Below are 11,952 nucleotides of genomic sequence, written 5' to 3' on the forward strand. Positions count from 1 at the left end.
CACACAGGTAGCTTTCGACATTAGGGCTGGTTGGAATGTCTGATGTCATCCCTGGAGTCCGGAGCTCACCTCTGGGAAAACCCCACTGGGCGTGCAAGCTAACCTCCCACCCTTTCCTTTTCCCTTCAGGAATTCAGTTATTGGATTCCCGCCTTGCCAAGCTTCAGGAATGCATACCATCCTCTGTCTTAATTTGGATCCAAGAAGGAAACCAAGAGCTGGGGAAAATCATGGCAACCCCCTTGTTTAGCTTCAGTGGCCCATCTTGAAATTTGAACACAAGCAGTCTGCTTCAGGCCACAGAGTCTGAACTAGAGCCCCACTGGCTTGCTATGTTACCTTGGGCGAGTCCCCGGTGGGTCCCAGTATTCCACACTATCAAATGAAAGAAGAGGGACTCCAACTTGTAGATGCTGTCATGGAGCTGTGCCATCTGAATCACCTGAGGAACATATTGGATATTCAAATTTCCAGTCCTTGTTTGCAAACCTAAGTCCAAATCTCCCAAAGCAGAATTGTGGAGATCTGCATATTTAAAGAGTTCCCCAAGTGATCCAGAGGTGCACCCACATTTGGTAACTACAGCACAAGATGGTCTGTAGTTGACCCTAAACCAGCTCCTTCATCCAACAGAAGACTGCTCTGTGACCTTGGCGAGTCACATTCCGGCTTCAGGGTTTTTTTCCATCTGTAATATGAGGGGTTTGGATTTGAATAGCCGGTCTCCAAGGGTTCTTCCTACGCTGCCAAGTCTGTGGTTCCAAACTTATGAATGAAATGTTAAACTTTAGGTCAGAGGCAGAGTGACGAACAGCCACAAGCTGGGACAAATTGTCCTCTGGGTGGAGGGGAGGGAAGTGCCTCTGGTCACTTGGTCTCTTCCGTCACTCTCACACTGGGGCCCCACTGTGTGCATGTAAGGACAATCGCTAAGGTCACCTTCTGAATCCACCCCCATAAATCCCTTGGGAAATGTTCTCCCATAGGTCCATAGGCTCGAGAGCCCTGCTCAGATTCGAATCCTGGCTCTCCAGCCATCTTGCTGTCCTGCTGGGTGACCTTGGGAAAGTTACTTCATGTCTCTGAGTCTCAGCTGGTTTCCTCTTCTATAAAGTGGAGTTCAGAATAGTACCCATGTTATGGGCTGTCCTGAGGGTCAAACGTGTGCCTAGTCCACCGCCTGATGTGTAGTCGGTGATATGTTAACATCGGCAATGATAATATGATTGTTATTATTTCTTCCTTTGGAATGTGGGAACGGAAATGCCTGATCTCAGATTTATGGCAAGGATCTAACAATGTATCAGACAAAACAAGCCCGCTGGCTGGCCCATAGTAGGATCACATTAAATGTGGTACGTTCTCTTCCTCCTGTCACCCCTACTCTCATGTTCTCTAGATCCCTCCCCTCTCCCTTCCTCCCTAGCTAGGCTGCCCTACTGCCCTGCTCCCATATTTCCTTTCTGGGAATATTTGATGAAGACACTTCAGTAGAAATACGTGTCTCAGGGACAGGTTATGCAACTCTGTGCTCACAGTTTTTTGGAAATCCCACGTGGGAGGCTTGGAGTTGGCTGCCTGTCCTCTGCATCGGTGACCATCCTGGACTCTGGCCAGTGAGTTCCTCTCTTAGAAGGGAAACTGGAGAGAGAGCTCACTAGCTGCCTGTTTTCTCCTCCAGACTGAAAACCCCTTTGTTACCCAGGTTGCTTTAAGTGCTGTTTGTGTCTGTGTTTGGGGAGGAACATTTGCTGAGCATCTACTGTACGACAGGCACTTTTATAATTTAATCCTTATTTAATTTCTAAAACAAGCCTGTGAGTTGAGAACTATTAATAGCCCCACTGAACACATGCAGATTCTGAGGCTCAGAGAAGGGGCATTTACCCAAAGCCATGCTGCCAGTGAGTGGTAGAGCTGAACTCCAATCCAGGTCAGTTTGACTCCACACACTATTCCTTTTCAGTGTGTAACAAAAAGTGCACTGGAGGCCGGCGAGGTGGTTCATGCCTGTTCAACACTTTGGGAGGCTGAGGTGGGTGGATCCACCTGTAATCAGGAGTTCTCGGCCAGCCTGGCCAACATGGAGAAACACTGTCTGTACTAAAAATACAAAAATTAGCCAGGAGTGGTGGTGCATGCTTATAATCGCAGCTACTTGGGAGGCTGAGGCAGGAGAATGGCTTGAACCTGGGACACAGAGGTTGCAGTGAGCTGAGATCGCACCACTGCACTCCAGCCTGCTTGAGAGAGTGAGACTCTGTCTCAAAAAGAAAAAAAGGGCACTGGACATTACAGTCACATACAGCTTTCATCTACCTGACCTCATCTTATTGTCACAACAGCCCCAGGGATGTAGGTATAAACATTGTCCCCATGTTACAGATAAGGAAACTGAGGCTTGGAGAAGGAAGCGACTCACACTCAGTACACACTGAGGTGTGGCGTGTCTTGTCAGCTGGAATAATCAACAGTTAAGAAACATCTGGAGTGTCTGTCTTTCTAATCTAACTTTCCACCCCAACCTCCCTGTTCTTTCCTTCACATCAGAGGGAGTCAGGAAACTGGTTTTCTGTGTTCTGTGTCTAATGATCAAGGGTTTTCTGCAAACCTCTCTCTATGCAGGGTGGATGATGCCAGGCATGACAGTGGGTGGAAGGACCTCTGAGTACAGCCATCCCTCAGCATCCATGGGGAGTTGGTTCCAGGACTTCCGGCAGATATGAAAACCCAGAGAAGCTCAAATCCCTTATATAAAATAGTATAGTATTTGCATATAGTCTATGCAGTCCTCCCACATTCTTTAAGTCATCTCTAAACATCTAATACAATGTAAATAGTTGTGATACTATATTTTAATTTTTATTTGTATTATTTTCATTGTTGTATTGTTGTTTTATTGTTATTGTTTTATTTTATTTTTAAGACGGAGTTTCACTCTTGTTGCTCAGTCTAGAGTGCAATGGCGTGATCTTGGCTCACTGCAACCTCCGCCTCCTGGGTTCAAGCGATTCTCCCGCTTCAGCCTCCTGACCAGCTGGGATTTACAGGCATGCGCCACCACGCCTGACTAATTTTGTAATTTTAGTAGAGACAGGGGTTTCACCATGTTGGTCAGGCTGGTCTCAAACTCCTGACCTCTGGTGATCTGCTCACCTCAGCCTCCTAAAGTGTTGGGATTACAGGTGTGAGCCACCGTGCCAGCCTTTGTTGTTATTTTAGAGACAGCACCTTGCTCTGTCACCCAGGCTGGAGCGCACTGGCGTTATCATAACTCACTGCAGCCTTGTACTCCTGGGTTGAAGCAATCCTCCCACCTCAACCTCCTGAGTAGCTGGGATTACAGGTGCACACCATCAGGCCTGTCTATTTTTATTTTATTTTATGCAGAGAAGGGGTCTCACTATGTTGCCCAGGCTGGTCTCAAACTTCTAGGCTCAAGTGATCCTCACACCGTGGCCTCCCAGAAGGCTGGGGTTACAGGCATGAGACACTTTGTCCAGCCTCACACCTTCAAGTGTTCTTACCTTGATTCTTGACCCCATCGTGTACTAAACTTTCTGTCCCTTCCTAGAAATTATTCTTTATTCTGACCTTAAAGGACTCAGGGCTTTGTTTTAAGATGAAAAGTTGTTTCTTTCCACCTTCCTTTTTATCATCATTTATTCATTCAGTCATCTACTTGATAAATATTCATTGAGCATTTATTATGTGCCAGAAACTGATCCAGGTGGTATGGATATAAATGAATACAGTGAATAAAGAGAAAATTTTGATCTCATAGAGGAGAGAGATGATAAACAAGTCAATCAACAATATAAAATCTAGCATCAAGGAATGTCAGTGTACTCAGAACACCAACAGTGCGGGATTCTGTTATAACATCAGAAAATGGATGAATACAATATTTATCTCTGCTCCATTTAGGACAGGACACTTGGGAATCAGGAACAGGAATCAGGGCTGTAAGCTCAGTGAGACAGCATGGTGACACAGACAGAATCAAAGAAACCCACATTTGAATCTTGTATCAGTCAGCTTTTGCTACATAACAAACACCCCACAAATCTCAGGGGCAACAGCAATGGATTTTTCAATCGTAAGTTTGCAGGTGGGTTAGGGCAGCTTTGTTACAGTTAGTTTTTTTGTCATTTCTCCTTGCTCAGCCTGTTTTCTCATCTGTAAAATAGAGATAAAACTACTTACTTCACAGCATCCAAGTGAAGATGATGCTCAACACTCCCTTCTGATTAAACATACCCTCTGCTCAGGGTACCTGAGAAGCTAAATGTTCACCCTCTAGGCCGAATAGTAATCCAAAAAGTGGTCTGGGCTGTAGGTGCTCACGTAAGGAATAAGGAAGGCCATTGGCCAAGCCAATGAGTCTTGTGGTCCCCTCCCAAAATTTAGACTAGAAGAAAGAACCAGTAAGTCAGTAAAAGAGAGAGAAGCACACATCTAGGAAAAAGAAGAGACACTCTTAAAGAAAGACAAAGCAGGCTTAAAGAGCAGCCAGCCTGTGGCATCATCTCAGTCCTTGATATTTCCCTTTCAGTTTTAGCCTTTAGCCCTCCTGGTCCTCCTAATAACTCCTAAGCCTTTTCTTAAGGAGTCCTGAGTGAGGCATGTTTCCTTGCAATTGCAAGAACTGAGCTAAGACCAAGAAGATGCATATAAGTTAGCAGCCCACAGCTTGGCATATAGTAGATCCTCAGTCTACTGTATAGCTGGCAGCTATTGTCCACTAATCAGAGAGCTGCTTAAGAACACGGACAGATCTTGCTCACCAGGATTTATTGAAAAACTTCTCACATATAAGATATTCATCAGATGATTTTTGGATAAATGACCAAGTGAGTGAATTGCTACATCTGAGCCTCTAAGGGAAAATGTCCAAATGGCATTCTTCCAGTTACCCATGCAACAAGTATTTACTGAATGTAAACCTGTGCCAGACCTTGGACAAGGTGCAAGGGATGCATTTGTGAACACGACAGTGTTCTTGCCCTCATGAAACTTACACCTAGCAGAGGAAACAGAAAATAAACAAGTAAAAGAATAAGTGCGTGATGGCAGGTAAGGGAAATGTTATGACAAAAAGCAAAACAAGTGGAGAGAGTAATTGGAGATGTTATTTTTAGAATTCTTCAAAATGCCTGTGGTGGATGCCGACTCACCGAGTGGGCCTCGGTTTGCCTATCTTACAATGCGGGTACTGTTGGACTGAATGATTTGAGAGGACCCTTCTGGGCCTAGTGTTCTCAATTTCTGTGGTTATGCAAGGCAGTGCCTGGACATTCCATAGCCCCTGGAAACTCCGGGCTGTCATTATCTGTAGCTGGAGAGAGATTTACATAAAGTGAGGAAGACCAGAAAGGGTTGGCACCATTCCAGGAGAGAGCCCTACGGCCCAATCCCTTTTCTATTCTGAAAACAATAATGTGATTACCTGTTATTTACCATGCGTGAGGAGCTGCTGGGGAGGAGAATAAATCAAGACTCTTATGAGGAGGCCCCCTTGATTATAAAAATAGATAACACTGGCCGGGCGCGGTGGCTCAAGCCTGTAATCCCAGCACTTTGGGAGGCCGAGACGGGTGGACCACGAGGTCAGGAGATCGAGACCATCCTGGCTAACACGGTGAAACCCTGTCTCTACTAAAAATACAAAAACTAGCCGGGCGAGGTGGCGGGCGCCTGTAGTCCCAGCTACTCGGGAGGCTGAGGCAGGAGAATGGCGTAAACCCGGGAGGCGGAGCTTGCAGTGAGCTGAGATCCGGCCACTGCACTCCAGTCCGGGCGACAAAAAAAAAAAAAAAAAAAATAGATGACACTTTATTATCTATTTTTGTGCTCCATATTGTGCTAAGTACTGTAGTCTTAACATTCTTACGATGTTAAGAAGTATAATAACCCTAAAATACATGGGGGGACACATGAGAAAACTGAGGCACAGAAAGGAAAACTGTCTTGCTCCATACCAGCCAGTCACAATTGCAATCTAGGTCTCTCTAACTTTGAAGACTGCTCTTAACCTAAAACTAACATGAGTGAGAAAGGGATGCCTGCCCAAAGAGTGGGGCAGATAGGGTCCTAGAAACCTCAAGGCAGGAAGAAATGAGAACTAAAAGAAGAGGATGGAGGCTTCCAGGAGAAGGCAGCATTTAAGGTGTCTCTGGATGTACCAGGTGTGCACCTAGACTTGGTTAACTGTGGGCTAGGAAGTCTGAGAAAAGGGGGAAGGACACCTTCACCTCTGTTATAGGCTGGGTCTCAGCTCATTTTTTAACTCCATGGGAGGGGGCTGCCTGTTGATGTCTTGGATCATTTCCTTTTGCTTGAAAGGAAGCTAGGGGGAGGATGTAAAGTGTTTGACCAATGCCATCTCTCAGACTCACTCACTCTCAGGTTAGAATATACAGAAAGGGTGCTGAACCCAACATAGGTACCTGAGTATGTATTATGCGCTCACCACTTCACCTTATTCCATTCTCCTAATTAGTTCAAGAGGGAATTATCTCCATTTTAGGGAGGAGCAAAGGACTCACAAACTTTCCTCCAGTTGGCAAGTCCTGGAAACAGGATTTTAATGAAGAACTTCTGGCTCTAAACACTGTGGGTTTTGTTTGGTTGGTTGGGTTTTTGTACCTCAGCCCCATGCAGGAAATTAGGAACTCCTATTCAGTATTACAAACCTTTGACTACTGCATTTTGTTTTTTGGAGGCCAAAGAAGAACCCAATAAAACTTCTCCAAGAATCTCAGGTTTTGGACAAATTATTGTTAACTCTTTGGGGATCAGGATCACCCAAAAGGAGGATCCCCCAACATACTCTTTTTGTGGATATAAAGAAAGAATCTGAAGTTTCTTGCCCCAAAATAATGTATGCAGAGACACATAACCTAGAGGAGCACTGACCATTCATGTGTCCTCTGCCCCCAGTCATGGAGCCCAGGTTAAAAACCCATACATCCACAGATAATTATATTCAAACATGTTGCATCCCTTTAGAGATTCTCAGAACTTGGGGAAGGAGAAATTATTAATTATTTCCTTAATTCCAGGAGGTTAAGATAGTTTTATAGGAGAACTTCCATGAACTGTCTAAACGATCTGTTTTCAGTTTTATGTTTTTTGTTTTTTGTTTTTTGCTTGTGTACTTTCTAAATAATTATTTTAAGACTGTGTACTCCTTGGCACAATTTTTAATTGATAGCTTAACATTTTTCATCAAAAGTTTACATAATTGCAAAGGTTGTAATTTCTGGCATATTGTAAATTTATACACTTAAAAGTAAAACAATTACATCACTCTTTTAAATGTATCCAGTTAAATTAAATGCCCTAGGAATTCGATACCCACAATCATCCATTTAAAAAATAGATGACCACGCTCTTTTCTAAGGGTCAGACGTTTTGCATCATTTCTTTTTCTATTTGAACTCAAATTTCTGCTCCATGGTCCACCACAAAATTTTATCATAATGTGTTTTTTTTTTTAGTGCATCAGAGGCTTACTGATGACTCTTTTAAAAAGTCCTACAGCAATTTAAACAGCTTTATTAAGGTACAACTGGCATAAAATAAGCTATACATATTTAAAGTATACAATTTCACATAAATATATGCTTGCTGTATTAGGCTGTTTGTGTTACTGTAAATACATGAGACTGGGTAATTTATAAAGAAAAGAGGTTTAATTGGCTCACAGTTCTGCAGGCTATACAAGCCTTGCTCCAGCATTTGCTTCTGGTGAGGGGCTCAGGAAACTTCCAATCGTGGCGGAAGATAAAGGGGGAGCAGGCATCTCACATGGCAACAGCAGGACCAAGAGACAGGGAAGGTGGTGGTCCCAGACTCTTAAACAACCAGATCGAGCGTGAACTGAGAGTGAGAATTCATTTATCACCAAATGGATAATGCAAAACTATTCGTGAGGGATCTGCCCCAGGATCCAATCACCTCCAGGCCACACCTCCAACAGTGGGAATCACATTTCAACATGGGATTTGGAGGGGACAAACATCCAGATCGCATCACTCTCTAAACCAGTCCTACAAACTTTGATAAATAATTATTAAACAGAAAAAGTAAAATTGTTTAAGAAATACCTGTCTTAATTAGGTGGCTGGGGCAATTTTTTCTCTCCAATTAGCTCACTAAAACCTCCGTGAGGTCATGTATAGTGGCTCATGCCTGTAATATCAGCACTTTGGAAGGCCGAGGCATGCAGGTCGCTTGAAGTCAGGAATTTGAGCCTGGCCAATGTGGCGAAATCCCATCTCTACTAAAAATGCTAAAATTAGCTGGGCATGGTGATGTGCACCTGTAATTGCAGCTACTCGGGAGGCTGAGGTGCAAGAATCACTTGAACTCGGGAGGCTGAGGTTGCAGTGAGCAGAGATTGTGCCACTGCACTCCAGCCTGTGTGATGGAGTGAGACTGTCAAAAACAAACAAACAAACAAAAACACCTTAATGAATATTGCTAGAATGAAATTGGTTTTAGCAATAATTTTATTTCTATCTTTCATTTATTATAGCTGTCAAATGTCATGTTGTGCTAAAGCCATCTTGTTGTGGTTCCTGAAAGTCGATTTTTAGAAATTTTGTGCCTGGGTGCCATGGATCACACCTATAATCCCAGCACTTTGGTAAGCTGAGAGGATTGCTTTAGCCCAGGCATTCAAACCCAGCCTGGGTAACATAGTAAGATTCTGTCTCTACCAAAATGATAATAATAATAATAATAGTAATAATAATAAGCTGTGAGTGGTGGCGTGTGTCTAGTCCCAACTACTCAGGAGGCTGAGGTGGGAGGCTCTCTTGAGCCTGGGAGGTCGAGGCTGCAATCAGCCATAATTTTGCCACTGCACTCCAGCCTGGGCTACAGAGAGAGACCCTGGTTTTTTTGTTTGTTTGTTTGTTTTTTTATGTCAGCCAGTTGTTAAACATAACTATTACTAAAAATTAAATTATATGAACATGCAATTATATTAAAAACAAAGGAGGCCGGGTGCAGTTGCTCACACCTGTAATCCCAGCACTTTGGGAGGCCGAGGTGGGTGGATCACGAGGTCAGGATATCGAGACTGTCCTGGCCAACATGATGAAACCCTGTCTGTATTAAAAATACAAAAATTAGCCAGGCCTGGTGGTGTGTGCCTGTAGTCCCAGCTACTCAGGAGACTGAGGAGAATCACTTGAACTTGGGAGGCGGAGGTTGCAGTGAGCCGAGATTGCGCCACTGCAGTCCAGCCTGGGTGACAAAGTGAGACTCTGTCTCAAAAAAATAAAAACAAAAACAAAACCATAAAGGAAATAAATAATCAAAACTCATCACTTACTAATTATCTCACTACACTTTACTGTTATCTATGCTTTTGAGATTATTTGCACCTATTGTATCTGTGTGGTAGAAATATATCTTCCCAGCTCCATGTTCAGTGACATCTCGTTGGTAGCTTGAAACCAGCCATTGCTGGTACTATTTACACTACAGAAATTGGCAAATTAGCGCTTGCTACTTCCCCTAGCCAATTGTCAAACATTTGCCAGAACACCACTGGCTGTAAGTGCTGAGAGGCCGAGACGGGAGGATCACGAGGTCAGGAGATCGAGACCATCCTGGCTAACACGTGAAACTCCGTCTCTACTAAAAAAAAATACAAAAAAAACTAGCCGGGCGATGTGGTGGGCGCCTGTAGTCCCAGTTACTCGGGAGGCTGAGGCAGGAGAATGGCGTAAACCTGGGAGGCGGAGCTTGCAGTGAGCCGAGATCGCGCCAAAAAAAAAAAAGGAGAAACTTTCTTCACTTAAAAAAGTTAGTAGGAACAGAAGAACTCTTGTTACAACAATGTGACAATAGATAACTAAAATCACATAGTTATCTATTCTATATTTAATGATCTATCTACTGACAACTAGATTAGGCCACCCTGCAATTTTGTGGAAAGCAAAGACTGCAAACCATTTAACTTGCAAAAGGATTTCTTACTCTGGCATGAGATTTCTTCATTTTCTCAGTTTTGTTCCAAATCCTAGGGAATCATGTTAAAAACCACTGAAAGTAATTGCTTACCTTTAAATCTGTGGAAACCCCATGGTCAGCATTTGAAGCTTGCTTTACTGCCAAGGTTCTCTGCCACAAGAGACTTTTATTCTTTGATAATAATCAAGGGGTGGAAAAAGGGGAAGTCACTACAAATTCTCCACTCCACAAAGTGTATGAATTCATAATATGCCATCAGAGGCCAAAATGCCCTACTTCTAAGGCTGTGTTACACCCTTAGAAAGATTTATACGTAAGTCAGGGAGAAACAGGGTTAGGCTTCTTTTCTACTTTGATCATCATGGGATGCCCACCTTCACACCCTGCAATAATTCCAACAGTACCTGTGCTTGGGGCCCCAGATAATTTTACAATCTCCATATAGCAACCCCCTCCACTTCTTCCCCCAACCTGCTCCCACCAATGCACTGTTAGGAGGATGAGGGGTAAGGAGGACACACAACTTTCACTTATAAAGGGTGGAAGCTGACCTAAGGATGGAAATAAACTTGCAGACCAGTTCTCAGAGAGATCAAACTTTTGAGAAAGTTCAAAATCTGGAAGATGAAGCCCTTAGAACAGATGTCAGCCACTCTGAGACCAGCGTCAGTGGTCTCTAAGTGGTCTCAGAGTGGCTGAGGCCCACTGCCTATTTTTGTTCAGCCCACTGCTAAGAATGGTTTTTGCATTTTTATTTTTTATTTTTTTGAGACGGAGTCTTGCTCTGTTGCCCAGGCTGGAGTGCAGTGGGGAGACCTCAGCTCACTGCAACCTCTGCCTCTCGGGTTCAAACGATTCTCATGCCTCAGCCTGCAGAGCAGCTGGGATTACAGGCACAGGTAACCATGCTTGGATAATTTTTGTATTTTGTAGACATGGCATTTCAGCATGTTGGCCAGGCTGGTCTCAAACTCCTGAGCTCAAGCGATCTGCCGCCTCAGCCTCCCAAAGTGCTGGGATTACAGGCATGACTCACTACATCCGTCCTGCATTTTTATTTTAAAATGTTATTTATCTATTTATTTATTTATTTTTGAGACAGGGTCTCACTTGGTCACCCAGGTTGCAGTGCAGTGAGCAATCATGGCTCACTGCAGCTTTCATCTCCCTGGCTCAAGCAGTCCTCCCACCTCAGCCTCCAGAGTAGCTGGGCCACAGTGGTGCACCACAATGCCTGATTAATTTCTTTAAAAACTTTTTGTAGAGGTGGGGTCTCATTATGTTGCCCAGGCTGGTCTCCAATTCCTGGGCTCAAGGGATCCTCCTATTCCTTGGTCTCCCAAAGTGCTGGGATTACAGGCCTGAGCCGTAGAGCCCAGCCGATTTTTGCATGTTTAAATGGTTGGGAAAAAGGTTAAAAGAATAATAGTATTTCGTGACACATGAAAATTATATGAAATTCAAATGTCAGTGTCTATAAATAATGTTTTATTAGGACCTAGCTGCGCTCATTCCTTTAGTATTTATGCCTGCTTTTGAGCTACGACGCTGGAGTTTGAATAGTTGCCACAGGGATCCTAGGGCCCGCAAAACCTAAAATATTTAGCCCTTTACAGAATAGTTTGCTGTCCCTGGTCTTAACGCTGTTCACATCCCATTTGGGAAGTTCTGTATCTTCAGAGGGGAGCACACCCGGTTTGAAGGCTGGTCTAAACTCGACACCCTAGGCAAGTCCTTCCCGTTCCTGGGCCTTAGTTTCCCCAACTGCAAAATGGGGTTAGACGCAGTGATCTCTGGGGACCTGCCTAGAAGTGGGTCAAATAAATAAAGGAGGTTGTAGCTCCTGGAGGGTAGGACTAGGGGTTGACTAGGAGCCGGGGGGCGCTGGCAGGGTGGGTCCCTTGGGGTTTCCAACTCCGCGGGCGGGCGCAGTGCCCCACAGGCCTCACTTCCACTGGGGAA

The sequence above is a fragment of the Colobus angolensis genome, unplaced genomic scaffold (genome assembly GCF_000951035.1).
Source record: "Colobus angolensis palliatus isolate OR3802 unplaced genomic scaffold, Cang.pa_1.0 Scaffold8, whole genome shotgun sequence".
Taxonomy (NCBI): Eukaryota; Metazoa; Chordata; class Mammalia; order Primates; family Cercopithecidae; genus Colobus; species Colobus angolensis.